Source organism: Pleurodeles waltl, chromosome 6, assembly GCF_031143425.1.
Source record: "Pleurodeles waltl isolate 20211129_DDA chromosome 6, aPleWal1.hap1.20221129, whole genome shotgun sequence".
Lineage (NCBI taxonomy): Eukaryota > Metazoa > Chordata > Amphibia > Caudata > Salamandridae > Pleurodeles > Pleurodeles waltl.
The window spans coordinates 1,538,427,838-1,538,445,609 of record NC_090445.1 but is presented as its reverse complement, the minus strand read 5'-3'; the positions used below and the strand labels follow the sequence as shown (position 1 = coordinate 1,538,445,609).

Here is a 17,772-nt window from a genome sequence, read left to right as displayed (position 1 = left end):
TGCACAGTCTTCTATTCTTCGGAGATAGTTCAAAACGGTGTCGTCCAGGAGTCAGTTCCCACATGTGCTCTGAGTGATTCATCCCCTCCTCCCTGACATTCCTTCCAGGGCCTCTCAGGCCCCATTCGTGGCACGGAAAGACAGCTGGCTGATTGATGCAAAGTCCTGCTCCTGAAGCTGGACAGAGCATTAATTTGCCCTAATCCTTAGCGGAGTCAGAGAAAGATGACATTTCTGGTTGACCCATAAGCTGTCAAAATAAAAATAAAATGCTTTTGTAATCTACTGCAGTATTATTTTAATACAAGTTACAATGTACATTGGTGCAACTCTGGATTCTGTGGACCCTAGAAAAACTGGTGTTGCGTCCTAGGCAACAGTCAAGAAAGTAAGCACACTGACTATCCCTCACATGTGTACACCTATCTCATAAGGCCTACTCCAGGTCACCACTCACTCTGCTGGTGCCTTCTCCGCCAGGCTACCTAAATGCTTGTTCTTGGGCTGCACACAACAGGAATTCTCCCCACTCAGGCCTCACAGGGGTGCACACACGTGTGTTCACGTTATCAGATGTTACCAGCCCTTGGCCTCCGACCCTTGCTGCGTAACAGCAGCCTTTGCTTAATAAGGCAGCACCGGCAGTACACATGCGCAGTCCATCTTATCATGAGTCTACTGTGTGTGAGTTCCAAGCTGTGAGGCTTCCTGACAGTTAAAGGTAAAAAAAAACAGACGATCCAAAAACAAAAAAGTATGGACTACCAGAAAAACAGAACTGTCCTCTCACAGTCAGTCTGACCCTGGCTGAGGCGAATTGGCATTAGGTGGTTGAGCCCGAAACCTCTCCTTAAAGTGGACTGGCTACGAGATCTGTTAGAATGGACAGGAGCAGAGTAAGTCCATATGAGAACAGTGCGACGAGATGATAAATTGGTAGATGACGTGATCTTATGAGGAGCCATGATACAAGCCCTGATTGACACCCCCCCCCCCGACGGTTTTGGGGGGTGTATATTCAGGCAAGGAACAGCACCTGTGGGGAAGAAGAGTAAGGGTCGTACAGGACTGCCCAAGAGAGCACAACGGATCCTTGTAGGGAGTCATTGAGTGATACTGGTGGATTATCTGCTGGAGCATAGGTGGGGGGACTGGAGAGGTTGGGAATAGAGAAGTTTGTTTCTTTTATGTTTTCCATTGGTTTATAGGCTTGTTCGTTGCTTAAATGACAAGTACTGTTTTCTGTTGAATATCTGAGGCGTCTGCTGTGCGGGCGTCTTTGCCTGTCACATTGCAGTGCATTCTATGTTCTGGGGTCTATAATCCTATGCTTGTAACCTTGGCTGGTACCAGTCTTTGTGGTGTGACTAGTTATGTATTTTTCAGAAATGCTAAACAAAACAAAAAAAGAGTCCTGATCTTAAAGAAATTTGGATTTAAGACTAAAGATTTCCAAAATTCAATACCAATCCTCCAAGCAAAGCTTCTCTCAAGTGGGTGTTCAGTCAGAGATCCTACCGAAAACCGGCAACACAAGACAATTTGCCAGAAATGGCATCTTTTTTGTACCATGCAGTGATGTAAGTGCAACCAGTGGGGCTTCACTTTAATATATGGATACGTGAAGCCTGATAAATGGTTTGAAAGAAGAAAAACAGCCTGCAGTTTTTCTGACCCAAGTGGAAGATGTATCTCGAGGATGTGGTTCTGCAATAGAAATAAACTGCAAAGCATGGTCGGAGGCCCGTTTAATTTTCCTTCTCTGCAGTGCATGCTTTAAAAAGTTGCACACTTTTGTAAGAAACCAAATGTAGTTCCATATAGTTTATGTACACTGCGTGATAAGAGTAGTGCTCATTCCTACTACAGTACAATGTGCCCAGAAGGATACCAGATCAGCAAGTGCATACTGAGGAATGAGGCACTTGGTTAGGCCTAAAACCCAGAGTCCGGTTAATACTGCAGTAAAGACACATTTGTTTACGAGTTCCCTGCTAGGGAAATAGACTCAGGTGCTGTTCTCAATTTTTCTCCCAGTTTGCTCTTTGTCTGTGATGTTATCTGTTGTTCTGCCACCAGATCTTTCCCAGAGATGCTGTTCATTCCTTCAGTGTTTAATTGTCGGTTCTTTACACCTGCTCCGTGGTGTTTTGTTTTCCTCTCAGTCCTAAGTAATGTTCTCTAATCTTCTTTATACATGTTTTTTGTGCAGAGTTCACTCGTCCCTTCCTGTGTTTTTATTCTTTAAATTTGTCCTTTCTCTACCCCCTTTTTTACTTGACATAGTTACGAGTTTTTTTTTTTACCTCTCTTGACCTTTGCAGTAATGTAATGTCAGATCACTTCATCCAGAGTTTCTTAATCTTTTTTTTCATTTCCCTCATCTCCTCTGTCTTTCAGTTGTCTGATGTGGTTCTCTTTGTAGCTGCACAGTTCGTTCATGCAATAATGAGCACCACGGTCTACAGCCTGGCTACACCATCCACTTATGCCTGAAAATATGGTTAATTTTGTGTGCTTTTGGAACAGTTTTTTTCTGTCCACATATTTTTAGGACGATGCTGTTATAATTCATATGCTTAGAATGATGCTGTCGAAGATGAAATGAGCAATTGGGGTTTGGCGGTAAAGGAGCAACTGGGTTGAGGTTTGACTGCTGTGGTAAAACTATCAAATGTGGCATGTGAATCATTTCTGAACATTGGATATGTTAATGCCCATGTTCATTATGCTACCAATGCACTGTTGATGCTCAAGCATGGTATGTGCCTAAGATCTTTTAGATCGAAGCCTACCAGTAAGCGCAGCTGTCTTGTTTGCTAACAACATCTTTGGGGCTCGCGGAAAACTTCCCTGGGAATGCATTCTGACTGCAAGTAAAATTTTCTTGCTTTCGATTTGCTGGCTTTATTTATTTTAGGCTGTCCAGCTTGAATATGCCTCTTCCTTTATCCCCCTATTTACAGTATCTTTCTGAGTGCTTCCTTTCCATAAACAGGGCTTTAAATCTTGTTCTTATCTTTTCACATTTGCTGTGCATTCAAAGGCAGAGGTCATATGTTAGGCTCCGTCTTCTGAGGGCAGCTTGGCATTGAGATTTCTTTCTCTTTCTTCAAAGGGAGAGGAGTTATGTGACATTCGTGCTGGCAACTAGGGGTAATTCTGAAGTGTGGTGTAAACAAAGATTTTAATACCATCAAAACAAATTAATAGACTTAGCTATTCAATTTCCACACTTTATAGTTTGTGCGCTGTATGCATTTATAAGTAACAATTTGTCTGTGCAAATGTAATGGTCATTTCAATTGAAGATGTGTTGTCTGTAATGGCAGTGCGCTACCACACCACGCATACTCCACTTTACCCCACTCGATTGTACTCTACACCACTCCACGCCACTGCACTCTAATCTTCACTATTCCACTCTGCACTATTTCACTCAGCGCCTCTGTTCTCCATCACTGTACTCTATGCTGATGCACACTACTATGCACCACTGCATTCTAAACCTCTCCAGTCTACACTAATGCCACTCTACTGTTCAACCCTGCACTTTATGCCAATGCACTCCACTCTGTACAACTCCATTCTACGCCAGTGCACTCTGCCAACCACTCTATGCCACTCTAATCTACTCTTCACCACTCCACTCTGCACCATTCCACTCTACACCACTTCACTCTACTCTGAAACAATCTACTGTGTGCCACTCCATTCTACTCTACGCCAATACAATCTGTGCTGCAGCTCTCAACTCTCTGCCACTCTGTAGCACTCTCCTGTGCGCCATTGCATTCCGTCAATGAACTTTACACCACTGTACTCAAAAACAATGCACTCTGTGCCACTGCACTCTGCCCATCTACTCTGCACTAACACTATGCCACTGCAATCTACATCATAGTACTCTGTCAGTGCACTCTACGCCACTGTTTTTCTCTGCAACACTGTACTCTGTGCCATTCTACTCTGTACCGCTGCACTTTGCGCAAATGTACTCTAAGCCACTATACTATACATCACTGCACTCTAAGACAATCTACATTCTGCCACTCTACTTTAGGCCACTGCACCCTACACCACTCTACTCTACAACCACACTCCGTGCCAGTGCACTCAACATAGCAAGACTTTGTGCCACTGCACTCTACACTACAACATCTGTCTCTGAACTCTACGCCACTTTATTCTTCTTGGCACCACTGTACTCTGCACCAATGCTCTGTGCGCCCCTTTAGTCTGCACCAGTCTCTGCCACTGCATTCTACACCACTCTAGTCTACACCACTGCACTCTGACACTGCTCTGCAACACTGCAGTATCATACTGAACTCTGTAACACTCTGTTTTGCAGCATTCTACACCACTGCACTCTTCACCTCTCTGCACAATCTACTGTATGCCTGTGCACTCTCATTTACTATGCACTGCTGCGCATTTCTCCCCTGCATTCTACACTACTCCAGTCTAGGCCACTCCACTCTACACCACTCTATGCTACTATTCTATGGCACTCCACTCCCCCTTTACCACTCCACTCTGTCCTGCACCACTCCACTTTATGCCACTTCACTCTTCTGTGAAAAAATCTAACCTATGCCATTACAGTCTGTACTATGCTACACCAATCTTCTCTAAACCACTGCACTCTACCCATTGTACTCTACAACACTCCATGCCTCTGCACTCTACACCTTTTACCCTGCACCACTCCACTTTACCCTGAAACAATCTACTCTACTCCACTCGAGGCCATTGAACTCTGCATCACTTCAGTCTTCGCTGCACCACTCCTCTCTGCGCCACTGCACTCTACACCACTTTACTCAAAACAGTGCACTTTAAGCCACTGCACTCTATGCCAATCTACTCTTCACTGATCTTTATGCTACTTCACTCTAGGCCACTCTACCAAACTACACTCTACGATTCTCCTCTCTATGATGCTCTACTCCATTAAACCACACTCCAGTCTATGTCACTCCACAACTCTCTTGTAGCTCCCTGTATGCTACTCCATGCCACTTTACCCCACTCTATTCTGGGGGGGGGGGGGGGGGCAGAAAGTCTACTAGATGCCAGGGCATTAACAAAACAAACAAATAGTGGGGTGGTGGCTATCAACCAGTATGGGTCTGGTTATGCCCCCATCCCAACTGAAGGGGGTAGCAGTCTTTCAGCTCTCCCCCCGCAAACTAAAACATCTTATCCCACGGCAAGCAAGAGGGCATTTGATTATTTTGGGTTTTGGTTTTACATTTGGGCTATGAGAGCTTGACTAACTCTCAAAATCGTCCCACTTGGAATGGTGAGGACTGCACTTTTTGGACTTTGGGACACTGCCATGTAGAAAAATCCACAAGACCTAGACACATCTGAAAACTAAACATCTGGGTGATTCCAGAGTGGTGTGCTTCACATGCACACGTACCATTTTCTTACCCGCAATGCCCTGCAAACTTCCAACTTTGCAGGAAAACACACATTTTTCACACATTTTTGTGATGGAACTGTTGCGTGGGCTCTCATTATCCTAAATGAGACTACTGGATTTCTAGGCAGCAGGATCGATTACGGTGTGGGCGACTGAGTCAGACCCACTTGTAAAGAACTCTGTCACCCTATATCCGGTTTTTGCTCCGGCTAACTAGCAGTGCTTCATTTCTCCCAGGGGGAAGAAATGATTAGGCAGCCGAGCGCATGACATCTTTGGAACTTCTCAGGGAAGTCGTGGTCACTCAGATCCAAACCAACTCTCTCATTTACAATATGGTCTCATATACAAATGACAAAGACAGTATAAGTTTTATATAATGTTTTAATAAAACGACTGTATTTTAGATAATAAGGCGTGAGCCGCAATAACCAGAACAATACAACATAGTAGGATTGAAATAGTTACCAGGAGAGTAAAACATAAGAACAAAGCTATCATATTGCCTAACAGTTTCTACTCTCCCTCTGCTTGTTCTATTTAGAGCACAGCATGTTAAGCTTCTAGCTTGCCTTTCTGAATCACTGGGGAGACATAAGCCCTCATACCTGAGCAAATGCCTGTGATCTGGTTCAGCATCTGCAACGAGGCAGTCAGCGTCTAGCTGTGGGTCTCTGGTCGGAATCTCCCTCTGCATGTATTGGGACAAGGAAGTGATTTTATAACTAACATGTCATTGTGATCACAAAATGTCCCTACGCAGGAATGCCAAATCTAAACTCCTACCACGTCTATCGGCAATGTACCAGACTGTATCCTTGACTGAAGCACAGAGTGAATATGTTATGAAGAACTCCAGTGCTGAAGTAGGCAAAACATTGTGAAATGAATAAAAAACAACACCGTAGAACTGGCTATTTGAAAAATAACAGTACGAAGCCTAATAAAAAGCATTTAGAGCAAAGTGCACAGAGGCTCTAAGCGGTCAGCAAATGAATAAAATACATTCAGGGCAAAGTGCACAAAGGCCTAAAGCCTGAAGCTAATGCGCAAAGTATACGTAAAACTAACCACACTACACCCTCCCCTTGTCGGTAGCAAGTGGTTCCAATAACATAAAAACATGCCCCAAACATAAACAATATATTTCGACAAGGTAAGAAGACAAAGTCATAAATTTAGGAAACATGTGACGATAAAGCCAAATTCAATATAGTGTCAATTTTGCCGAAGAAAAAAATCCAATTGTCAGACAGAAGCAATATAACGTAGAAGCTCCTCCACTTCGATATATGTTAATATCGGAAGATCCACGCCACAAAGTACCATGGAGCAGGTGTGTTCCAAAGCCCCAAAACCATTCAGGGTGGCACCCCGTGCAGGGCCAATGAAAGAGACAATACCATCTTCCTCCAGGAAGGGAATCTCATAAACCGCCTCACGAAGCAAACGCAACCGTAGTGCACAAGTCTGGGAATGAGCCCTAATCTGGAACATCAACAGATCAGGATCGACCACTGGAGGGCGCTGCAGTGAGAGACAGAAAGCCAGTGCATGTTCAAACGAGCACCAAAGGCACCGAAACACGGGTTGCACACAATCCAAAACCGGTCTGAATGACAGAGACCAGTCACACTCCAAATGGCCCAGGAGTGTAGCTCCAAAATGCTGCATCATGCTTTCACGACACAGCTGCGCTGACGGGAGCAGCAATATAAGATCTTGTCGTGGCGGGACAGCCATTGCGAAAAAATAGCAACAATAGCAAGACTCCAGCCAACAAAGCCAAAGTAATCGTGAAACCCCCAAAAATGCTTCCAAAAATAGAGTGTATAACCGAAGGTATCAAACCGAATATGGAAGAGAAGGTGTGAGCGAAACCAACACCAACACCTTTGAAAAAATGAGCAATACCAGCAGTGCTGGATGCATTAAATATACGTCCCACAAGTTCACCGAAGTGACTTGGAAAGTTAGTATTCAAAAGGGACTGTATCTCCGCCGACGACCTTGCCACCTGAAGTGCGTAGGTCTCGCTAGCAGATGTAAGGGCCACATGCTTTTGAAACAATAAAGCTTTCAGCCGACTTAACTTGTCGAAATCAACCTTGGAAGTAGCAGTATAAGGCCAGATGTCCGCTACCTCCCTAATTTGAGTGGGGGGAAACAACACATTCCCGCAGCACGTAACGGCCTTGTTGACAACGTAAACTATTCCGGCACGCATGCCACAGCAGCGTTCGCTGTTAAGAACAATGTAACTGCCGTTAGAAAGCACCTGGAAAGTGTTTTTAATAACCGGGACTGGAACACCCTTTAAATAACAAGCTAAGTTAGCAATCGAAGCGTTACACGCTCCGTGCAAGGACAGCTGTTTACAAACCATGGAATGGCTGACAGAAGCTTCGCATTCGCTCCCGCTAAGAAAAACCTCCCTCAAACCATTAACACATCTGTATTGAAAGGGAAGCTCCCACACCTCGTGTATGTAACTGTCTCCCAATAGTTCATATCTACCCACCGGAATGTGCTTCAAACAAGAAGTATATTGCAGAGTGGAGATAGGCAAATTAATAACCCCATGAATCAACCACTCAGCTGACGGAATCTCAGCCACCGTGAAAGGCAGTTTCTCCAATTTCTCAATATTCAACATAACATATGTTGCTTCCTTTTTAGCCATCAACTGTTGTTGACGAGTCAAATTAAAGGAGATAAAGATCTCTCTGGCACGAATGTGCTGCCATGGAACGCGACCCGCCTTCAAGGTCTGAAGAGTCCAACCCAGCTGCATGATGGACCGTGTCTGACTCTGCCCATGATATAAAGAAGACATGTCCGATTTAATAATGTCAATAGCAGAGGAAACAATGCTGTCAATCGTGTAAACACGGTCAGAAAGGGTATGCATGCCATTATCAACAACAGACAAAGTCTGCAGCAGATTTTCCTGATCAATCTGCCTCAACCGGGCTGCAGCCTCCTGTTGTGAAAGTTTCCAAATCTCATTATAAACTTCGTATAAAAACCTTTTCTTCCGTGGTACCTTGGGACCTGACAAAAAATCCTGTAAATCAGTACCATTAGACAGTAACTTGAGATGTGACTTAACTGCATCCAGCGTGGATGACTTCAACCATTGTTGACAAAGCTTCCCCACGCTGTACGTAGTTATAATATCAGCATGTTCTGGTGAAATGTAACGAGGGTCTGCCCTACTAGTCCTGAACCCCCCTGAAGAGGTGACAAAACGTTGATGACACTGATTAGTGTCTACGGGCCATAATAACCACCCGCCCGGATGTAATGATGAAGTGTTAAGCATACCATTCTGGACCCAATGCGTAAATTCACTAAAAGTAGCATTCACATAGTGCTGCCAGTTGTTTAATTTGGAAGGGACAGGTATACTAGGCAAATTCAACTCTCTAATCGTCGCCAAGCCCAAACAGCTAGTCTGTTGTACCGTGTCATTGAGGAAAATCATCTGCACAGGGATAAGACATGCTCTAAATAATGTATCCCTGCCTTGTATCTGCCAATTTTTCGTACCCCAAACACTTTTCAAGTCAACAGTCTTTAACCAGTATTCATACCCCTCGACCGAAAGTTTAGATACAAACAAATTTGAATATAGTAATTTAGTATCGGTCAATAAAATTTGCTTATTAGAATACGGTGCAACTTTAAAATAGTAAGACTTAGCATTCCGCTGATCATGCCCAGAAAAATATGCAAATTTATCATAATACGTTTTCGAACTCCCTTGTGGAGGAGTCGAGCAATGTTCCCATTGCACATAATTAAATATGGACTTAGGGCTACTAGCTTTATGAATATAGTGGTGTCCATGATAGTTGTAGCAAAACATGTCACCATGATTATCTCTAAATTGGTAAGCATCTTCATCGTCATAGACATTATAATATTGCAAATCCGTTAGCATAGAATCTACTGTCTTCACATCCCAATCCTCCGAAACAATGCCTGGTATAACAATATCATTCATTGATAACTTGAGGACATACGGTATTTGAATCAATTCAGTGGGAGCATATATATCAAACATTACTTTATACCACACAATCCCATCCGGAATCGGTATTGCAGAAATGTTCACATTAGACAAGTCTCTTCGAACCATATGAGACGAAAAATGTGGTCTCAACACAGTCTCCACGTGCTCAATGTCAGATCGATCAGGAAGAAAATGACCATGTATTACTAGAAAAAAAGTAACTACAAATCCCAACCATAAAAAAATAGTCATTACAGCCAAAAAAAGCCACAAATAGTTCCAAGGAAAAACAAAATATGTACGTTTAAGCCAACTCAGCAGCTTACGTGGACCTCGGACAGAAGACATCGAGGACGAAGAGCTGTAGACTGCTACATCAGCATCGTTGAAGCAGCCAGAGGCAGTTCTTGCAAAAGGTGCAATTGTGAACAAAGAAGCAGATGGAGGCTCTCTCCTAGGCACGCTATAAACCACATGTTCAGAAACATCAGTAGAACGTACAGCAACTTGATCCAAAGATTCCATATTAATCGTCGTCTGAGGAACAATCGCAAGATCATCTTCCACCCTCCCCAAGCTCGGAGAGGAAACAGCGTCCGTGTAAATCACCTGCAGCGGGACTTCTTCCCCAGTAGTGAGAGGGATGCCGGAACTACTGGGTGTCCCTCTTGGTCTGCTGTGCAGAATCGGCCACATGTTGTAACTTGACATTATCAATGGAAACAAAGCGATTTCCTTTGGCCCCTTGCAGCAGCGGTAAAATCACAGTTCTCGTGCCGCTCACCCCTAACACAGGGACAGGTGCTCGATAAGAAGGACCAAATTCTTTCTTTACTGCGACCTTTTCACGCACTAGATCCCCAATCCTGGGTATCCAATCAGTAGGTGTTACTGGCTCATCATTAATTCCTGAGGAGGCAGCACTTGCAGAAGAGTTATCTTCACGGAATTGTTGTAAATCCTGCAAAACAGTGACACGATCATTTATGCCAAAGGGCGTAACTGCCGCCTCCACACCAGGACCATCTAGATCAGGAACATACATTCGTGTTCAAAACAGGCACTCATATGAAGTACGACCCCCAGTGACCGTCTAGGCAAGTTATTAAGTGCTCTCTGTACTCCATATAGGTGGGCTAGCCAACTACGACCAGTACCTATAACTCTGGCCGTTAAGGATTGCTTTAAATAACGATTTAAACACTCCACGACAGAATTTCCCTCGGGATGAAATGGAGACGAGAATTGGAGTTGGACCCCCAACAAACCCATGGTGTCCCTGAATGCCTTAGAGGCAAAAGCAGGGCCCTGGTCCGAATGAAAAGCCGCAACTGCAAATGTATCGACGAAGATGCACAAATCTTTAATAACAGTCCGAGCGTCAGCCGAGCGTTGTGGCCATACCCACACAAATCTGGAGCACGTATCTACAGCAACCAATATATATTTGTATGCACTATCTGGTGTCAGCGGACCACAATGATCCAAGTACACACACTGTAACGGTTTGTTTGAAATCAGAAGTGGCGTCTGCTGCGGGCGTCTAGCCGACGAAGCTTTAATTTGTTGACAGACGTCACAACAAAGGGCATACTGCTTCGTCTCTTTATAGAGACCAGGCCACCAGTAACGAGCCTGTAAAAGTGAAATCGTGGCAGCCACACCAGCATGTGCAGATGCCACCCCCTCATGTGCTGCAGAAATTAATCGAGGTCTCTCAATTCTATTGGGTAGTTCACGTACAGCAATGCCTGGAATATTAACAACAGCATTTAGCGCACCACTCAAGCAGTAACTATATTTAGAAGGAAATCCTTTAGGAAACGGCGTGCCATCAGCCGTAGCTTTTATGGCAGCCGAAATCTCTGTGTCTGGTTTGGAACTCGAACGACTCACTGCGGCCACAGTGGCGACAGCCACTGCCGACTTTGCGGCTTCATCAGCCAAAGTATTCCCAGCAACGTGTATTCCAACGCGCTGGTGTCCAAGTGTATGCACAACATGGACCTTAGGAAGCGTTTCTTTCAGATCCGCAACCTTACCCCACAACAATTTATGTTTAATGGTGTTGCCTTTAGAATCTCTGAACCCATTCAACTTCCAATAGTGCAGATATTCATTGAAAGACTGAACACAGTAGTATGAGTCACAGACCAGCAAGGTCAAAATCGCCGGATCCACGTGCTCCAACGCTAACAAAAGAGCTTTGAGCTCTGCCAGCTGCGCCGTGCAATCTCTCAAGGTTTTAGTATAAGTATGTCGGGGCAGAACACCTCCCCCTCCATAGTGCCACTCACCACCGCACATGCAGCAGAATACTGTTGTTTAGTCCCAACCGCTAGTTGCGCAGAGCCATCGGTATACATGACCACTTGATATTGGTCAATAGCCAATGTGCCCTCACTCGATAACTCATATCCCAGGAAAATGACGCTGAGGAAGGCAATCTTTGATTTCTTAAAATTAAACTTATAGCAAATATCAGCAAATCCCACAACAATGCGCGCCTTAGATGTTGCAGAATCTCATCGTCTGTCAAATATATGTCATCAACATTTGATAATGCTTCAGGGTCCAACTCGTGCAGCATTTCAGTCACACGAGCCGAAAACAGTCCTGGGCTATTTTTATACCCCTGAGGCAAACGACAACATTTTTTCTGAGAGCCAAACGCACTGAAACTGGTATAGTCCCGACTTTCGAGCGCTATATTTTGGCAGAAAAATCCATTCGAGATATCCAACGTTGTCTTGTATTTTTTACGCACTATATTGTTCATAAGCGCTGCGCTATGTGAATTCTGTATTGCATATGTGCGTGTGTGACTATTCAAATGTCTGTAATCCACCACTATCCTATATGAATGGTCCGGTTTAGCAACCGGAAATAAGGGATTATTCATCGGCGAGACACAGGGCTCAATTACACCCTGGTACTCCAATTATGTAAGAATTTTCCGAACCGATGCCCTTGCCTCAAATTTAATAGGATACTGCGGCTGTGGCTGAGGTGTGCCCTTTATTGGAATTACATGATAAGGTGATTGTCTATCCCACCCCACGTTATTTCTATATAGGGCGGGAGCCTGTGCTAGAGCCCATGTTTTACCATAGGACTCCGCTAGCTCTCTCGGAACAAGTGGTGAGAAGGAAGGTAATATAACATCCTCCCCAACCGGACAGTCGCGAACAAAGTCAGGTGGCCAATCCTGTTCGGCCAACAGAACATCATATGATTTTACCACATGGTCCCAAAAGATTGCGTGTACAATGCGGTCAATGTCCCCTTCTAATCGTAGAGTCACCTGATCTACTCTATCAGGATCAGAGACTCGCATATCCGCCGTTTTGACTTGTATGAAGTCATCAGTTGCTTTCACCTCTAGATGCTCTAGAAGACTCCGGCGAACTATTGTGACCTCTGCCGCGCTGTCTAACAGTGCTAATGCCCATGTCTTGTTCGTCAAGAGAACTCTCTTCTTGAGCGGCATGTCTAACTGAGACTGCTGCCACTTTTTTCTTTTTAAATTGCTGTTTTTGTTGCAGCGGTTTCTCTTCTTGTTTAACAGAAAACTCCGCTGAGCGTTGTGAATCCTGTCTCGGTTTCACGTACTCCGTCCTCCGCTCTGACCGCCCACCTCTCTCACTTCTCTTCTGTGAGGAGTCCTGAAAGGAACGAGATTGGCGTGTATCAGTATATTGATATCTATCAGGCGTCTTCAAATTATCCCTATTCCTGAGATTATACCTATTCTGCGGGGTCTCCGGTTGCGGAGACTGTCCCCCATCTCTTTTAGGTGTTTGCTGTTTCTTTTCCCAGCGCTTTTTTGTACCCTCAGGTTGCTGTTGCTTAGCATTATCTTTATTATTTTTACCCTGCAATTGGGGTTTCTGCGGTCTAGCCCCTAGGCTATCGCGACCAATACTTGAATATGTCTCAGCTATTATTCTCGGAAGTTCCCGCTCTTGATTAATCTGCGGAACATCCCGAAGACGCATTCGCAAGGCTAGTGCTACTGCCTCTCCCTTGAGATTACTCAAAATAATAGAAGAAACTGCAGCAAAATTGCCCATCAACTGCATGCCCAAATCTAAGGCAGGGGCAGCTCCATATTCATCTTGAATTTGTTTAAGCACTTCCGGTAAATTAGCCAAAGTCGGTGTACCGTGTGCTGTAGTGTAGAGCGCAGCAAACACCGTGCCCCAAGTATTACAAAGGTCCACCGGAGGAACCATCCCATACGGCAAACACATCGTCAAAATTCTATGTTTATCCTGAGGTCCCGTATGGGGAAATACTGCTTCCAGCGTATTCATTTTTTGCGCCAGCCAAAATGGAGTCTCCTCACGTTTAGCCGGTACCTTGCCCATAACTGAGTGTACAGTGGCCGGATTGATTCCCGCAACCACTGCTTGTGGGTGCGCCGGAGCAGCACGCGCTGCATTAGTATTTAATGTCTGCATCACAAACTGAACCAATCTTCTGTATGTTGTTGCTAAGTCTATATATAAACGACGCACATCAGCCACTGACAAATTTGCAACCGCAGGATATGGTGTGTAAGTAGCCAATAAAGGCCAGGTCGGACCATCATTACTCAACAGACCTAACCTCACTTGTGCTACTGTATGTGGGAGGGCGCCATCAAGCCAATTATGGTGTTCTTGATAAGATAGAGGTATCTCTAAGTAAGCGTAAGCCCGGTATTGTCCAGTGACATTCGCAACAGTGTATTCGTGAAAAGTATTTGTACCCTAATCAGCTGCTGGAAATATGACCCAAGAATAAAATAGTTCTGTTCTATAGGCTGCATGGGCGTCCACCACAAGTGTGACTGGACCCCCCTGGACTGTCAGTCCATGTGCTATCAGATGTCCTGTGAGCGGGTGACGCATATTGATTGCTACATTAGGATTCGCCATTTGTAAAAAAAATAGCTCTAGGTCAGAGAAGGCACACCAATATCGGGGTTTTTCCTTTCAAAGTTCAAGCTTGAACAACCAACCACTAAGCAATAGGACGTACCTATCCCGTGGTGGCGGAAACCCTCAGCCCCACGGACGTCTCCGCATACGGAACCGAGGAGTCAAAATATATATGAGACAGAGAGTGTCAGTCGGACCTAAACATTAGAGCCCGACCAATCGTTGCCGGCGCCATGTCGCGTGGGCTCTCATTATCCTAAATGAGACTACTGGATTTCTAGGCAGCAGGATCGATAACGGTGTGGGGGACTGAGTCTGACCCACTTGTAAAGAACTCTGTCACCCTAAATCCGGTTTTTGCTCCGGCTAACTAGCAGTGCTTCATTTCTCCCAGGGGGAAGAAATGATTAGGCAGCCGAGCGCATGACATCTTTGGAACTTCTCAGGGAAGTCGTGGTCACTCAGATCCAAACCAACTCTCTCATATACAATATGGTCTCATATACAAATGACAAAGACAGTATAAGTTTTATATAATGTTTTAATAAAACGACTGTATTTTAGATAATAAGGCGTGAGCCGCAATAACCAGAACAATACAACATAGTAGGATTGAAATAGTCACCAGGAGAGTAAAACATAAGAACAAAGCTATCATATTGCCTAACGGTTTCTACTCTCCCTCTGCTTGTTCTATTTAGAGCACAGCATGTTAAGCTTCTAGCTTGCCTTTTTGAACCCCTTGGGAGACATAAGCCCTCATACCTGAGCAAAGGCCTGTGATCTGGTTCAGCATCTGCAACGAGGCAGTCAGCGTCTAGCGTCTAGCTGTGGGTCTCTGGTCGGAATCTCCCTCTGCATGTATTGGGACAAGGAAGTGATTTTATAACTAACATGTCATCGTGATCACAAAATGTCCCTACGCAGGAATGCCAAATCTAAACTCCTACCACGTCTATCGGCAATGTACCAGATTGTATCCTTGACTGAAGCACAGAATGAATATGTTATGAAGAACTCCAGTGCTGAAGTAGGCAAAACAGTGTAAAATGAATAAAAAACAACACCGTAGAACTGGCTATTTGAAAAATAACAGTACGAAGCCTAATAAAAAGCATTTAGAGCAAAGTGCACAGAGGCTCTAAGCTGTCAGCAAATGAATAAAATACATTCAGGGCAAAGTGCACAAAGGCCTAAAGCCTGAAGCTAATGCGCAAAGTATACGTAAAACTAACCACACTACAGAACCTTCCAGAATCTGCAGGAATCCACAAAATTCCTACCACCCTGCATTGTCTTATCTATACAAATAAAAATTCTGCTGCACTTGTTAGCATAAATATTTTTTTTTTCGAACTGGCCTACCCACAAAAGTGAGGTACAATTTTTATTGGGAGACTTGGGGGAACGCTGGGTGGTAGGACATTTGTGGCTCCTATCAGACTCCAGAACTTTGTCACCGAAATACGAGGAAAAAGTGTTTTTTTTTTTGTTTTTTTTTGTTTGCCAAATTTTGAGGTTTGCAAAGGATTCTGGGTAACAGAACCTAGTGAGAGCCCCACAGGTCACCCTATCTTGGATTCCCCTTGGTGTCTAGTTTTCAAAAATGCGCAGGTTTGGTAGGTTTCCCTAGGTGCCGGCTGAGCTAGAGGCCAAAATCCACAGCTAGGCACTTTGCAAAAAACAGCTCTGTTTTCTTTGGCAAAATGTGATGTGTCCACATTGTGTTTTCAGGCATTTTTACCTCACATTTTGGTGATGAAAAGTTCTGGAATCTGAGAGAAGCCACAAATTTCCTTCCACCCAGCACTCCCCCCAAGTCTCCCAATAAAAATGGTACCGCTCTTGTGTTGGTAGGCCTAGTGCCCGCGACAGGAAATGCCCCAAAACACAACATGAACTCATCACATTTTCCCGAAAAAAAGCAGACCTGTTTTTTTGCAAAGTGCCTAGCTGTGGATTTTGGTCTCTAGCTCAGCCAGAACCTAGCAAACCTATACATATTTGGAAAATAGAAATCTAGGGGAATTAAGAATGGGGGGACTTGTGGGGCTCCCACCAGGTTCTGATACCCAGAATCCTTTGCAACCCTCACAATTTGGCAAAAAAAAACACTTTTTTCCTCAGATTTAGGTGCTGCAAAGTTCTGGAATCTGAGGGGAGACACAAACTTCCTTCCACCCAGCATTCCCCCAAGACTCCCGATAAAAATGGTACCTCACTTGTGTGGGTAGGCCTAACGTCAGGAATAAATCACACAACGTCAATGTTGGTCCTTACATGAGGGTAACTGTTGACTCTGGGGTGATCTATTCCTGATACAGGCACTAGGTACAGGCACTCAAGTGGGGTAGAGTTTTTATCAGGACAGGTGGGAAAACACTAGGTGGTAGGAATTTTTGTGGATCCCAGCATATTCCTGTAGTTTGAGTGACAGAAATGCAAGAAAAAAGTTTTTATTCAACATTTGAGCTTTGCAGGTTATTCTGGGTAAGAAAACTTTGGGGAATCCACACAAGTCACTCCTCTGTGGACCTCCCCGGATGTCTAGTTTCCAGAAATGTCTGGGTTTGGTAGGTTTCCGTATATGGCCGCCGAGCCCAGGACCAAAAACGAAGGTGCCTGCCTTACAAAACCAGGTTGTGTTTTGATAGATAATTTTGATGTCTCTACAATACGATTCGGGAGGTGGAATTTGGGGCTGAAATAAATTGGGGAGCTCCCAAGAGAGCACTCTCTCTGTGCTTGCCGCCGCATGCATCTGCTCTCTGGGTTGGGCTAACCCGCTATTGTCACGCTGCACAGACTGTGCTTGCAAAGGGACAGCAGGACTGTTCTCATCACCTCTCTCACAATCACTGGAAGAGGAGTTATCGAATTGGACTCCTGTGACTGAAAAATCACTCCCAGAGTCTGCCCCATTGTCCTACCCCCCAGATGCTGTCTCAGTCCCTGATCCTACGTCCGAGCTGTCCTCTATAACCCGGGTTAGGGCATGAGCAGCAGTCATCCAACTAGATGCCATCTTTGCTACCGGCTAAACTGTTGCTGTAAAACACTAGCCTACGTAGACAGTCCCAAAATTGCTGGTGGGTGTGTGTGAGATAAATGCAATAGTAGATGTCACCTTACCTTCGCTTCCTCCCTCAACCAGTATGTTCTCTCAAGACACTCAAAACAAAAAAGACACACTATTACTTCACCTTGTCACATACCAATAGTCACAGTCTTTAGCACCTCTAGTGCCCAGTCGAACAATCATTATTGGTTCTCCCACTCCCATTACCTCCTCCGATTCCCTCACTACCACCCAGCAAAAATGCATTTCATCTCTCCATAGCCCCTTTCACACATACATTTCATTTGTATTATAGTGCAGGTAATGGCTGGCTTTA

At 44.6% G+C, this 17,772-nt stretch overlaps 1 protein-coding gene across 18 annotated transcripts in view; it reads left to right on the top strand.

The window, feature by feature from the left end:
* The window catches only part of RERE (arginine-glutamic acid dipeptide repeats), a 798,532-nt gene that overhangs the window by 574,655 nt on the left and 206,105 nt on the right, over window positions 1-17,772 (top strand). The window lies entirely within an intron of this gene.